The following is a 13,386-nucleotide window of genomic DNA, read 5'->3' as shown; positions in this document are numbered from 1 at the left end:
TAATGAGATAAAGGTACAATCTCTTCTATGCTGTGTAAGTAAACATCAAACTGGCCAGAAGTGTGTGTTTGTGAAAACCTATGGACTCTTATCTTTACTAGAACAAATTGCACTAGAAGGTATTAACTGAATGTAGTTTAGAAGGGTATTAATAGAATGTAGTCGATTATCCTTTATCCACTGGTACAGGGGGCTTGGAGTGAGTCAGATTTGCAGTTAATGTTTAAATCCAAAATAGCATGCGGACTTAAGCCTCATTCCTCCCTCTTACCTGAATCTAGAAGCTCCAGGTGCCTTATGCTGCTTTGCAGTTTGCAAGGTGTAGCACAGCTTCTACTTGAACACACATTTGCTTGCTGAATGCACCTGGTCCTGGTAGAATGGACTGAGGCAAAAGAGAGAGAGAGAGAGAAGAAAACAATGAAGGTAGAGTGCTCTTCTCCAGTCTTAGGTTAAGCAGACAAGGAAGTTGCAGGGAAAGTTCCACTGCCTTTTCCAAGGCCATAAATACAGTCTCTGGAAAAAATAGGTTTGCCTATTGTGGTAAATCAGCAGCCTTAGTATACTAAGAGCAATGAGGAAATGGTATTGTTTTTTCAATAGCTTGTAAGAAATTAGGTAAGAGATTTAAGCTACCCATATTACAAGCTAAAAATCTGCTAGAGCAGATTATACTTTTTTCCTGCTTCAATAAACAGGTACAGGTTGGAAAGAGGAGGAACAGGAGCAATCCAATGAATCACAGAACAGTTTTGAGTTGGAAGGGACCTTAAATATCATCTAATTCCAACCCCCTGCCATGGGCAGGGACACCTCCCACTAGACCAGGATACTCCAAGCCCCTTCTTTATATCTAATCTAAAGCTACCCTCTTGTAGTTTAAAATTGTATTTGCTGATGCAGCGCTATCCGCAACAGGGAGACTCCTCCATGCAGTATATAAAGCATGCAAATGAATTTTGGCAGGGAAAGGAATACTAGGAGTTTTCTCTAAAGGAATACTAGTAACTTATTGATATGATGACCACAGTATTCTAGACAACCTGCTTTTGAAAAGAGCAGCACGGTAACAAGGGAAAGCTGATACTGCTCCCACTACTACATGTTGTAATGTACATACTGCAGGTCACTAATACTGGCATAACTAGTTATGACAAGATCGGTTCATCTTACCAGAAAAGCTTATTTTGGCATTCTAGCTGCTTCTATTTTTTAAGCTACAAGGGAGTTAATTATAGCACAGATCTTTTTCTAAGGCAGTAGAGCGGAAGGTAAGTTTCAGCTTTGTGCTTTGAAGCTGCTGCGAGTAAGCTGATTAACAGTGTTCTGTGGAAACAACCTGACGTACTTATTTATTTTCTTTGTGCTCATTTCTATGTTCTTAGAAAAGCACAAGCTTCTATAAGCATAATCAACACAAAGTTACTCAGGGTACCGTGTCATCTCAGCAGTGGACACCAACTTGCATCTTCAGTCAACAGGCACATATAAATCAAGCTTAATTAAGAGGAACAGAACATCTTGGCAGGTTTGCTTTACTACTGGCACTGTTACAATTTAATGATCTATGCATATGGAAATGTGTGTATTCCTGCACTCCCAGTATAAGTAAGTTATAGTTCTGCAAGGTCATCCTGTAACAAAGTAAAATGTGTTTAGTGTAGAAACAAGTATTATTCCTTCATTATTTCCACAAAGGGCTGTTTATAAGCAGTTGCAAAGCGATACTACTCAAAGCAGAATAGCTGTGCGCTGAAGAACAGTAGTCAGCTTTTGGAAATTTAGCAGTGATATAAATTTAATAATGAAACAACTGTACCATACAGATAATTTCCTGTGTTTTCAAACTAGTATCCCTGCTTCCCTGCTCAAAGTAACAGGATAAAGACAAGTGTAGTTTTCCAATAACATGTATTGCATGGAAATGTACTGGATGAAAATGGAGGCTGTACTGCTGAGAGCATATTCTACTATACAGAGCCATTCTCTGGGCAATGCTGCATAATTTAAGAGTGGGTAAATATGCCTTCAGGGACAACACAACACCAAACAGATGTTTGTTTTTAAAAAAACTACACAAAAAAAGTCCAAAAAATCAAAAACAAAAACCAGAAAAAAGCCTTGAAGCTTCGTCCAGTCATACACCTATTCTTCCCTGAAAAAAAGAGACAGGTACATCCATACGTGCTTAGTGAGTTACAAACCAGGTAACACAAAGGCCCTTAAGGATGAGTGTTTTACAGATAGTCTCCTTTTGGCCAGAAAAGAAAGGAAGTTGACGCCGTCTTCCAGTTCCCACAGAGCAGTGTCTTATTTCTGATCCTAACCCTAGAGCAGTATTTATTGATCAAACTGACTAAGCCTTTTAGGTCGGTGAGCTCTCCGCAAAGCAATTCTGTTCTCTCAAGCCTCTGCAGGGGCCAACAACTGGTGCTTAACTACTGCTTCCACTGCAGAATGTCACCTGTCCTCCAGCTGGCCCAGGCGTTCTGGGACACTTGCACTTCTCAGAGCAGCGCTGCTGTGGGGGCACCCACCAGAAGTGCTGCAGTAACACAGCAGCGCAACCCCCGGTGGGCTGTATGCTTTCGCAAGTCCCACCCAGGTCTTAGTGACAAAGTTGAGCATGAAACCTGTACCGCCAAAACTCCTGCCCTTTAATGAGGACATCTATGGGAAGGAGATGTGAAGCTGGCGACTTTGAGGAAAGGTTGGTGTCTTCCAAATCCAACTCATCTTACAAGCCTTTTTTTCCAAACGGTTGAGCTTCCATCCACCGTCCACCGTCAGTCTAATCAGTTCAAACAATTACTGCTAATTTGGGCTAAAATATCCCCCTTGTGTAACCCAAACTACCACCACCAATCCATCTGAAGAATTTTTTTAAACAAAGGGTCATCTGGCGGCAGATCACTGCTAAGAGTATGCATACTGCAAGGCAGACAGGAAATCTGGCAATGCAGTGCAATGCTTCTTTTCTGATGACAGTTACTCCTACAAGACAAGAAAAAGACTGAGGCAGTGCTTTGGGGCAGCGTTTCATGCTCAGCAAGTTTGCAGAAGGAAGGAATGCAATTCTATAAATCACTTGTACTGTATTTCTGTTTCTAGACTTGAATGAATTTCACTTTTCCTTTGTGGGTCAGCATAGTAAACATTAAAGAAAAGGACTATTTTTATAAATCTCTTTCACCAATAGAGAGGTCTGACCTGCAGCCACCAGATGGACTTAATTATCCATAGAGGACAGAGTGTTTATTTTTACACTAAGATTACGTATGATATTGAATAATACAAAATATGGCCTTTGAACTATCTAAACCTTAAATCCTATCACCAAATTCCATAAATAAGTAATATGGTGGACAATTCCATCTTCCTTCCTAATAAATCTCCCTCTCAAAAGAAGTTACTCAGAAATAAATTTCCAAATGAAGTACAAGAGATCCTTGTGGTCTAATTACAGAATACTTTACAAATCAGGAGGCATCTTAAATATTTTTAATAAAGTGAGCTGTATGTACTCACTAGCTAAAAAAGCCTGCAAATGTAAAGTAACTGGAATGCTCTTTGGACATGAAGTTGCTTCCTCATGTGATGCTGTACCCAGTACACTTGGCTTCATTTGGCTTCTGTGTTGTGGTTTATATGCCAGCCACTGTTCTGAACTGTACACAACACCGATATTTGCACTGTAATCTTAATTCATTTGCCACTGATTGTAACCCAATGCTACGGACTTCTCTGTATATAAAACCATAACCATGTCCCATTTGCTTCCAATAGCACACAATAAAGGCTTATCTCTGTAAACGGGAATTATGTCCTTATGACTCTTTTTTTAATTATTATTTTTGTCTGCAGTGAGGAAACTGGCTTTAAGGATTTTTTGAAGCCTGGGGAGCCAAACCACAGAAGTCTGTTCTGCTTTAGGCAGGAGGCTAAGACAGGCTTCCAGGGCTACGGACTTATCAGAGGCGACTGTTAGCAAAGCTGTGTCCTAGAGATGGAAACGTAAAGCACATTTACACCATCTGTACGGAGCGGAATGCCTTCCTTCACAAAGGTGAATAAAGTATGCAGGACTAATGTCTGACACGCACTGACGCTGTGGAGGGCTGCTGCACAAAAATACTGCTTAGTGTTAGCCAGTGGAAGCAGTAACAGAAAAGCTCAGGAAAGGCTGCAATGAAACTAGGCAGGAAAGCAAGTTGTACTGCAGAATAAACATTGATTTTCTAGCATGTAGTTAATTGGTAAAGCGGGATGCTTATTTTCTTAAAATATAAACTATACAAATGAAAAACCAGTGAAGTTCTTTCTCAAACTTCTATTCTCGTTCCTCTCCCTTCACTGCATTTCCTAGAACATTCAATTCCTGTGGTCCTGGTTTGCCCTCTGAGGTCTGGAGCAAACCCAAGGCACTTCCCTGTCCAGGGCCACTGAAGGCCCAGCTGAGGACAGCGGGAGAACCGTGTGCCTGTTTGCTTGAGGCTGCATCCCACAGCAGGATTTACTGAACATGCGTATGTCCAGGTGCCTGCAGTTAGAGAACATGCTTTTAGTCTAGAAACCAACATAGAGAAGGCATTTTATCAGATGGCCTTACCTTTCCTTCAAAGTCTTTTTATGGCCCTTAATTCAGCTTTTCAAGTCTAAGTGCAGAGCTCATTAATCGAATTCAGAGGAGCTCAACCTCGAGGAAGGTTTTAAAACCACTGTGAGCTGACTATAGTTGAGAGCGCTCTTAAACATGAGAATTCTGGAAACCCACGGCTTAGCATGTATGGCAATGGGGGTAAGACTCGGTGTGTGACTCCTGTTCTCAACAACACAGCGGGCAGCCAGCTGAGTCTGCTGTTGTGAGGCAAACCAGTCAGTTGTGCACATGAGCTGTTGAGGGACCTCTGTGCCAAAACTGACTAAACCATGTTTCCTTTTAAAATGCAGAGCTGCATCAAATATTTAGCAAGTAAGAGCCATAAGGAACCAGCCTTAGTTAAGAAAACACCATTAACACTTGGCTGAAACAGAGGCCCGCTTTACCCTATGTATTGGCATCATACCGTGCCTCTGTACATGCTTAGTGCTGGCTGGCTTACTGAGAGGTCATTCAGAAAGCTACCTCAGGATTAGCATCGCAGAGGTGCCAGGAAGGCTGACAGCTCTTCAGCCGTAGCCTGACAAGTGCTGTTCAGTGCCAGCTAAAGAAATGCACTGGGCCCGCTCCAGGAGCTGGCGGATAGCTGTGGCCTCAGAGGAATGACAAAAGGTGTAGACAGGAGAGTGGCACATGGGAGGAGCAGTACGATTTGGTTCCAGATCAGTTAGAGAGGCTAGCACGCCATCCTTCCTCCCTGTGAAACTGCCCGAGGTCACTGACTGATGTTTCCTGTCCTGCTGTAGCTAACCTGAACTTGCTGAGGTGGCTGCACGGAGCCTTGCTTAGAACAGGAGGCTGCTCGTCGTGGCCCCATGCACACAGTACTGCTCCACCTGCTCCCCACCAAACAACCAAAAGGAACCACAAACGAGCACCCAAGTCTGTCTGCTTTCTCTCAGGATAACGCAATGTCTTTACCACGCCAGCACCCAGTGCCACCAAGCTGGGGCTGAAGGCAGGCAGGGAACTCTTCAGCAGCCCACAGTCACTGGACTGCACCAGCCCCGTCCCTTGCAGGCACAGCACCAAAGGGACCATGTGGCAGGAACCAGCCACTTAACGAGCAGGAAGCCCGGTTTCTCTTGCTGCAATCAGCATCACCTTGAAAAACTGTATTTGATACAGACAAAACTGAATAAATGATTTATTGACTGATGTCCATGTAACTAGCAACCCAGCTTGTCGCTTCCTCGTGGCCTGATGCATCTCTAAACCTGCCCCAAAATTCAGAGAACCAGCTCTAGTTTCACTGTGCAATAAGCACACAACAAATAACGCACATTCTGTGTCCTACTGCCTCTTAATTTATTGATGCAGTTTGATTTATCCAGGCATCAGTTCTCTTTCCTCATGAATACAGAACAGGTCCCAGCTGCAAATTTTTGTCCCAGGCAGTGGGGATGCTGAAGGCTCCTATTTACTCCAAAGCACGCTTACAGCCTGTGTACAGCAGCCACCCCTCACGGTGGTCTCCTCTAATGCTGGTCTGTTTCAAGAGAATTGGAAAATGGTAAGGAAAAGCAGTTAATGCAGAGTGGAAGTAGAGATCTTGACAGTGCCTCAAACAAGGATGTCTATCTTCCCCAGGCTCACAGATACCTCCCACAAACCTGTTAGAACACAACTCATGCTGCCAGGTTTCCTTGACAAAAGATCAGAAGGCTCTTGGTTCGGCGTTCAGGTCTCTGAAAACCTCCAAAGCCAGCAGTCTGAGCCACACCTCCCTGCCAGCAGAGACAGGCAGCTTGGTTACAGCCCCCACGTGTCACTCACTGCAGACATCAGCATGGGAGCAACCCGTATTGTTGCACAGGGAGCACGCAAGAAGCCCGACCACGGAGCTCCCCGCTGGATGCCAATGTAGCGCTCGAAATGTCATCCTCCATACAACTTCTGCGCTCTGCGTCAGGCCCACCACCGAGCCCCTGCTCTCCCCAGTGCCGCGCAATCTCCCTCACCGCTGCACAACTCCTGACCAGAATTTGAGGCTTACTTGAGTACCACCCATCCTCACAGGGCTAGCTGTCAATAAATCACAACTGTAATTTCTTCACCACACCTGTCCCCTCTGCCAAGCTAGCACCAATTCTTTCTGAAGAGCACCCCTGCTGCAAGAAGAGAAATGTCACCTCACTTAATTGCTCACTACTTAATGCTGACTTTGGTCCTCTGCTGCAGATTGAATTCCAGCAAGTCAGCTAGAAAGAGCTCTTTCCCTCTTACCAAGCTGTAAATTATCTTTCCCTTTTGTCAGCCCAGTCCTTGGTACACTCCACTGAAAGAAACTGGAGCTGCTAACATTTTCAGGGCCCTGGATTCATCCCTGCTTTGGGTTATATGTCCCAGCAGATTTGTAAAGGTACAAAAAGCCTGTGTGCGCTCCTGTCACAGCAGTACAAAAAGGCCCTTTATTGCTCCAGACACGAACACAGAGCAAAAACCTAAAGAGGCCTTTGGATCCCCAAAAAGGGTCACACACCCTAGCGCAACTCACACTTCCTTCTACTGCCCCTTCCTTAGGTGCTGACACACACCAAAGATGGGATGTCCTGCTTGCAGGAAGACCAGACTCAGCCCCATGCTCATTATAAGTTATTCAAAAAGGATTTTTTTTTAAACTGGGCAATTCTGATTACAGCAGAAGACAAACTACAGCTCAAGTAAATCAAATGACGTTGCCCTGCAAAGCAGTTCCAGACTCCTACATTGTGACACTGCAGGGCTTGGCGTAGCAGAATCACTGCATGCAGCACAAAGGAAGCCTGGGGACAGGGCTATCAGTTGCAAAATGCAGGTCAGTTATCCCGGTTTTAATGAAAGATGCTGCTAAATGCTGAAGATATACAGCTTCCTGTGCCTGCAGCCTGGGGACTGCAGAGATCTGTGGGTGCCTCAGTTTCGGCAATGAATAAACAAATCTGAAAGACAAAGGTGAGACCAAGTCCCAGTGACCGGAGGAAGTATGAAGAGAGCTTTCTCCATCTACTGTTAGTCACATCTACTGTTAATACAGTTATTCAAAAAACCTTTCTTATGCTGGTTAAGATGAAAGGTTTAAAACCCCAGACAAGTAGCCTGGTCCAAAGTGACTTGGAGGGCTCTGTTTCTATGTGGTCTGAGAGGAAAGGTGCTTCAGAGAAAGCCAGGAGCCAGTCTGCAAGCCTCAGCTCCACCTGCCAGCTCTCATTCAGGTCAATTTATCTCAGGAAGAGCGAAAGCAGAGCCCTGCCTACACTGTGCCTGGCTGAGGAGTGATTGCTCCTACACAACAGCTTTGTACCTGGAGACGGAAGGCACAGAAATCAATAAATCATGTCAGTGATACCACAATGTACAAAAATAAAATTAAATAAATAAATAAAATCTGTCCCTCATGGCTCTAGCTGTACAGAAAGCTGAGCATCACAACTTCTTTGCCCTTATACCAATCTCTCGTTCTCTAATTTTTCTCTGCATACAGCTGAGCTCCTTAAAGGAGGCATCTGTTTACAACACCTAACAGAAGCCCAATGGAACTGGTCCGCCAAGGCTGGGCTGCATGTCCGAGCAGCTATCTCAAGATATTTTACGCTCTATTTATTCTCTCACCTTGCTTGCTATGTTCACAAAGGGCATAAGGATTACTCAGGGCTGTCTGGGACTATGACCGCCTTGTTTCATTACTGGAGCAAAGTACAAATTAAACAGCTGAACGAAAAGACAACATCCTCCCCGCAAAACTTACAGAACGGGCCAGACTAGCGCACACTCAGACTAGGAAAACGAAGCAGTGTTCAAGTGAAAGATGATGAATAAATTAAATTCAAACATGTTACACAGATCTGCCTGGGAACAAATGAATGAAGACTTGGACAAGATTTAGAGCTTTCCAGTTATGCTACTTACCACTGGCCTTCTCACTCTGCCCTAACCATGCGAACCAGCAGAACCTGCAATATCTAAAGACATTCAAAATGAGCTCAGAGAAGGCTGCTGAGCAGCTACCTGACTAAACGCAGTCTGTTACTGTACTGCTGAGACTGATGGCACCCAGGAGCTCTACAGTTTGCTGTTCATGTCTGTGCTAGCAGCAGCCATCTCATTCATAATTCACAGAAGTCTGGCATGGGCTTCCACAGCCCCTCTGGCATGCTGGGGTTTTCACCGTACCATGCAAAAAGCACTTTAAGGAGATGCACAGCCATCACCTCTTAGGAACACAGTCCCTTCCGCTCCGTGCTAGACGAGATCTTGTTCCACAAGTGATTCCCAGTGGGATTATGCAGCAGCCTTACTACGTCCTGGGCAGGTGGAGAGCTCAGACGCACACTACTCTCTAACAGCCTTCATTCTCCTCCTCTTCCTATCCATTTGATCTGGCACATTGTTATTAAATTACCATAAAACCACTTCTTTAAACTAGCACAAGCCTTCAGGGCACAGAAGGCATTAAGTCACTTCCCTCTTTTCTTGTCAGCCAAGAACTGTGCCAAAACCACAATGGTTTTCTACAGTATTCTAAAAGAACTGATAAAAAACTTTCACACTGTGAAAGCTGATAGCAACACGGCTCTCAGCCTCATCTCAGCAAGTATTTTACTATCTTTTCTCATGCACAGAAGCTGAGTGAAATCTGCAGTTTTCTTTTCCCTACGTGGGATAAACTGGCCACACAATAGATCAGAAAACCTCATCAGGAATCATTCCAGTGTCACCTCCCAAAGTTCATTTATCAGCGTGGCTCTGAGGCTCCCCCTTACCCTGATCACAGACAACTCTGTGCATTAACAGATGCTCACAGCAGGGAGTTTAAACACACAACTTTGATGTATTCATGGTTTTACACTAACTGCGCACTCTGCATGAGGGCTTCTGCTTCCTATCTGGCAGGCTGCAAATCTCATCACTTCTGCACCTTCTGGCGTCTGAGAGTCCGCAGCGGCTGTGAGTCTACCTGAAGTACTACAGAACCTTGCTAAAAATCAAGACATTTGTCATACGAGCTGTTGATTAGGAGAAACTCTGCAACCTTGGAACGAAAACAGTGTGCTCGTTTCTATAAAACAGCCTATACTCTAAGGAGTTACCACCTCTGCAGACAGCCACGTACAGAGTTAACCTGCTCATGGAAGGCCCATACGGCAAGATCACGGTAGAGCAAACAACTTAGGCCACATCACACTAACTAACTCATCACTAAAGCTGATCAAAAAATACTTTTGTCTTAACATTTTAATTAAGCTAATTTTTTTATCATATTCTGTTTTTTCACCATAATGTGATAAACTTTTGCTCTAGTATGCTCTGCCTCATATCTCAAGCAGTACTATTAAAGCAAGAGAGCAGCTGAAAGACTTACCATACTCTAAGCCAAGTCCAAGATGTACTACAAATACATCTCACAGATTTACTTCATACATACTTAAATTTAATCACACTCCATCCCAGCAGATCTTTTACATACAGGGATATAACAACACAGCTTTCAGAACAGAAACTCACAGGAGACTAACATGGAATGCCCTAGTCTTGTAACTACCCCAGGTCATCTCACAGATTGTAGATTTTGGATTTGCTAAAAGGAAATGAGGGTTCACAAAGAGGCTTTTGTTAATGCTGGGCACCTACTATCCTCAGATTCCTTGGAAAATTCCAGACCTAAAGATTTGAGCCTTTGAGAAGAGCCTAAGCACACATTAAAACTCTCTCTGCTGCTGCAGACTAAGGAACTGATTCCATAACAAATAACCATCAGGCCACAGTTTTCTTTCTTTACCTCTTCTCTGATATCTAGAATTAATATGACATGCCAAGCAGGCTGAATAATACATGTACTAAGGACAAGACAGCACCAAGATAAATATTATCTTGAAATCTGCATCTCTGGCTGGATGCTGTTTGGCATCCTGACAGATCCTGTCTTTTATAGTTCATTGCTTGAATTGCCTAATTGCTGAATTTTATTGAAATAGATTTTAGCTCCCTGCAAGTACGGCAAACTTTTAATTAAGCATTAAAAGATCATTTAACAAAGATTATTTCTGTTAAGAATCTTGTTATTTAACACTGCTCTTTCGAAGTCTTGCAGGGTCCGGAATTTTTACAGTACCATCTGCAATAATTTCATCTATGCCAATTTGGGCCAAGTCTCGTAATATAATTACTCAATTAAAAACAAAAATAATTTCAAAGAATTGCTTAACAAACCGCTTCTGCAGTTCTCAGAAGAAGATCTGATAAATCATATTCGCCTCCCATTACCTCAGGATCAGAAATGAGAGAAGTCCTGTCTACAGCAGTTTGTACCCTATAGAAATGCATTTGTATGCATTAGACGTGAAAATACATATACTATAGATTTTTTTTCTGTACAAAATTAGCTTCTGCATAGAAATAGCTTCCTTTTACACACCCATACAAACATTGTCTCAGTGATTCTAAGATTTACAGAGGTAGAGTTTTTTCTTATTCCAGCTTTCTCTACATCCAGCCTCAGAACACAGCTGACACTCAGCGGAGCCCATGAAGGGAGGAGGAAACCAGGATCCACCTCAACTTGCACAGCAGTTAGCGACTTCCCTGGGTTCTCGTCGTGGGCAGCACAGCACAAGGCACCGCTCATCACATCACTAACCAAACGGTTCGAGCGCAAAGCACCTTGTTAGTTCTCACGTCCTAGTTTAAAGCTTGTCACATTAGGAGGCCTCAATTCACCTCTCAACAAAGTTGGCACCAGAGAAGAACAAACCTGACTGGAACTGTGACAAAATGACATAAAAACAACCCCCCGCAATAGCAGGTGCTGATCCCGCACCACACAAAGACCCAACCCCTTCCTCAACCCAGGGCGCCTACGGCATCATCTGCAGAGGACAAGCACGAGGACAAGGCAATATAAATGCCATGTAAGTTAGAAAATATGTGCATGTATATATATATACCTGTCTTTTCCACAACAGCCATAATGCCCTGTCAACTTCAGCTCGCTTTTCCACTTTGGTGCTATCACCCCCGGCCCTGCCCCACAGCGCCCCACTCACCCCGAGGCCCGCTGCACACAAGATGGCGTCGGAGCGAGAGCCCCGTGGGCACCCCTGCCCCGCGAGCCGCTGTCTCCCATAGGCTGCTCCTGACGCCAATCACCGCACGGCCTATCAGGGGCCGCTCTGCCACCCGCGGGACACGCCCCCCCTCCTCAGGCGGGAACTAGGAGCGCCCCTGACAGGGCGGCGGCCCGGGGCTCTCACGGCCCCTCAGAGCCCCTCCGCCAGGCTGTCGTAAAACGTCAGCCATGTGCGAGGCTCCAAAGTGAGCTCGGTTCCACTTAGCTCGTGTTCAGCAAGACCTTACACCATTGCAGGAGAACACCTGACTTTAAACACTACAAATACTAAAGACGCTTTCTTAAAACATAGTCATACCCAGTCCATGCTTTCCCACCATCTTTGTGACTGGACTGCAGCTGTGTGCCCACATTATCCTCAGAACAGTCCTTCAGTATGGGATTACACTTTATTTCATTAGCATGCAGAAAATGCAGCAAAATCAAATCCTCATTCCTCAAAGTCCTTTTGGACACATAGCTGTAAATTCCAGTAAAACTCTAAAGGTTTTTGTACAGTCTTGTAGTCTTTCGCCCTTAGCGATAGTGTTAGGGTTAGGAAAGATAACGCACAATAAGAAAAAAAAAGGGGGGGATCTAAACTAGAAAGCAATTCTTGCTGTGTACACAATGCCCTATTTTCATTATTATTTTTCGATTTAAGAAGGGCCTTCATGCAGCTGGTTGCCATTAGCCTCCTCGCTCAGTCACAGCGCAGCACGTGGGCCGGCGTGCCCAGGGACTGCCGAGCAACCCAGGCCGATTAAGCTCTTAAGTGAGGCACCTCCGTGAAGAGTCTAAAGTTAGGTTGGATGAACACGAGCCAAGCTGTTGAACAGATGGAGTGAAATCCTCCTCTTGATAACAGGAACTTTATATCACTGCCATGGATAAGAAGGGCAGCTAAAAAAAGTCAAGGAGATGGTTATATAAATTTCAAGAAGGCTTACCAGCAACACTTAAAGGTAAAGTTTTTGATAGATCTAGAATATTCACTTCCATCTGAAGACCCTGCACAGCCAAGAAGTAGATCTGCAACAGAAAGGAGATTGTAACACTGGAGCTACCAATGCTACAGAACCCTGGGAATGCAATGACACAGCACAAAACACGCAAAACTCGAGCCTGGGCCACACCAAACTCTTAAAAAAAGAAGCGGCATTTGTTTTGAGTTTTGTGCACAAAGCCAGCTGAGAGGCATATGTGAACAGAAAGGTAATTAACTACCAGGAGATAACTAAACATCTTATTAATGCCAAAAATGCTAGTACATTCATTCCTCTTTGCTGACATGTCTGCAAATACCCTTGCTTATAGCACCTTTGACACAATGTTTTTTTTTAACCTTGCTTATACATAGTTTCAAATATCTGTAAATTCATCTTCCTCATCTTCAAAATGACCTGTTTCCTTGTATTTCACATGTAACTAAGATTCTGACGATATGCCTCTCATTGGAGGATCCAATATTCTTAATTAGTAGTGAATATTTTAGATGGAGTCAGATGTGAAATATACTGGTAACATTTATTTCTGAGCATCAAAATCCATGTTCCATGGCCATACTAAAAGGAATATATGCTGCATGCAGTTTTTAGGTTATGTTTACTTAGTGGAATAAAGCAACTTTTCCCCTCCTTTA

At 43.9% G+C, this 13,386-nt stretch overlaps 1 protein-coding gene across 8 annotated transcripts in view; it reads right to left on the bottom strand.

Moving 5' to 3' along the window:
• CRB2 (crumbs cell polarity complex component 2) overlaps positions 1–12,669 on the bottom strand; it is a 147,053-nt gene extending 134,384 nt beyond the window's left edge. For 4 of the 8 annotated variants that reach the window (XR_014574384.1, XM_083806946.1, XM_083806940.1 and 1 more), the window contains exon 1: positions 272–3,841. The gene's annotated coding sequence lies outside the window, so the exon portion shown is untranslated. Of the gene's footprint in view, positions 1–271; positions 3,842–11,583 lie in introns of those variants that run through there. The other 4 variants (XM_083806937.1, XM_083806944.1, XM_083806941.1 and 1 more) reach the window with 2 other exon arrangements.
• Positions 12,670–13,386: the final 717 nt, after the last annotated feature.

The sequence above is a fragment of the Anser anser genome, assembly GCF_964211835.1.
Source record: "Anser anser genome assembly, chromosome: 21".
In the NCBI taxonomy this organism is placed as follows: Eukaryota; Metazoa; Chordata; class Aves; order Anseriformes; family Anatidae; genus Anser; species Anser anser.
The sequence above is the reverse complement of the archived record's forward strand: the minus strand, read 5'-3'. Positions and strand labels throughout refer to the sequence as shown.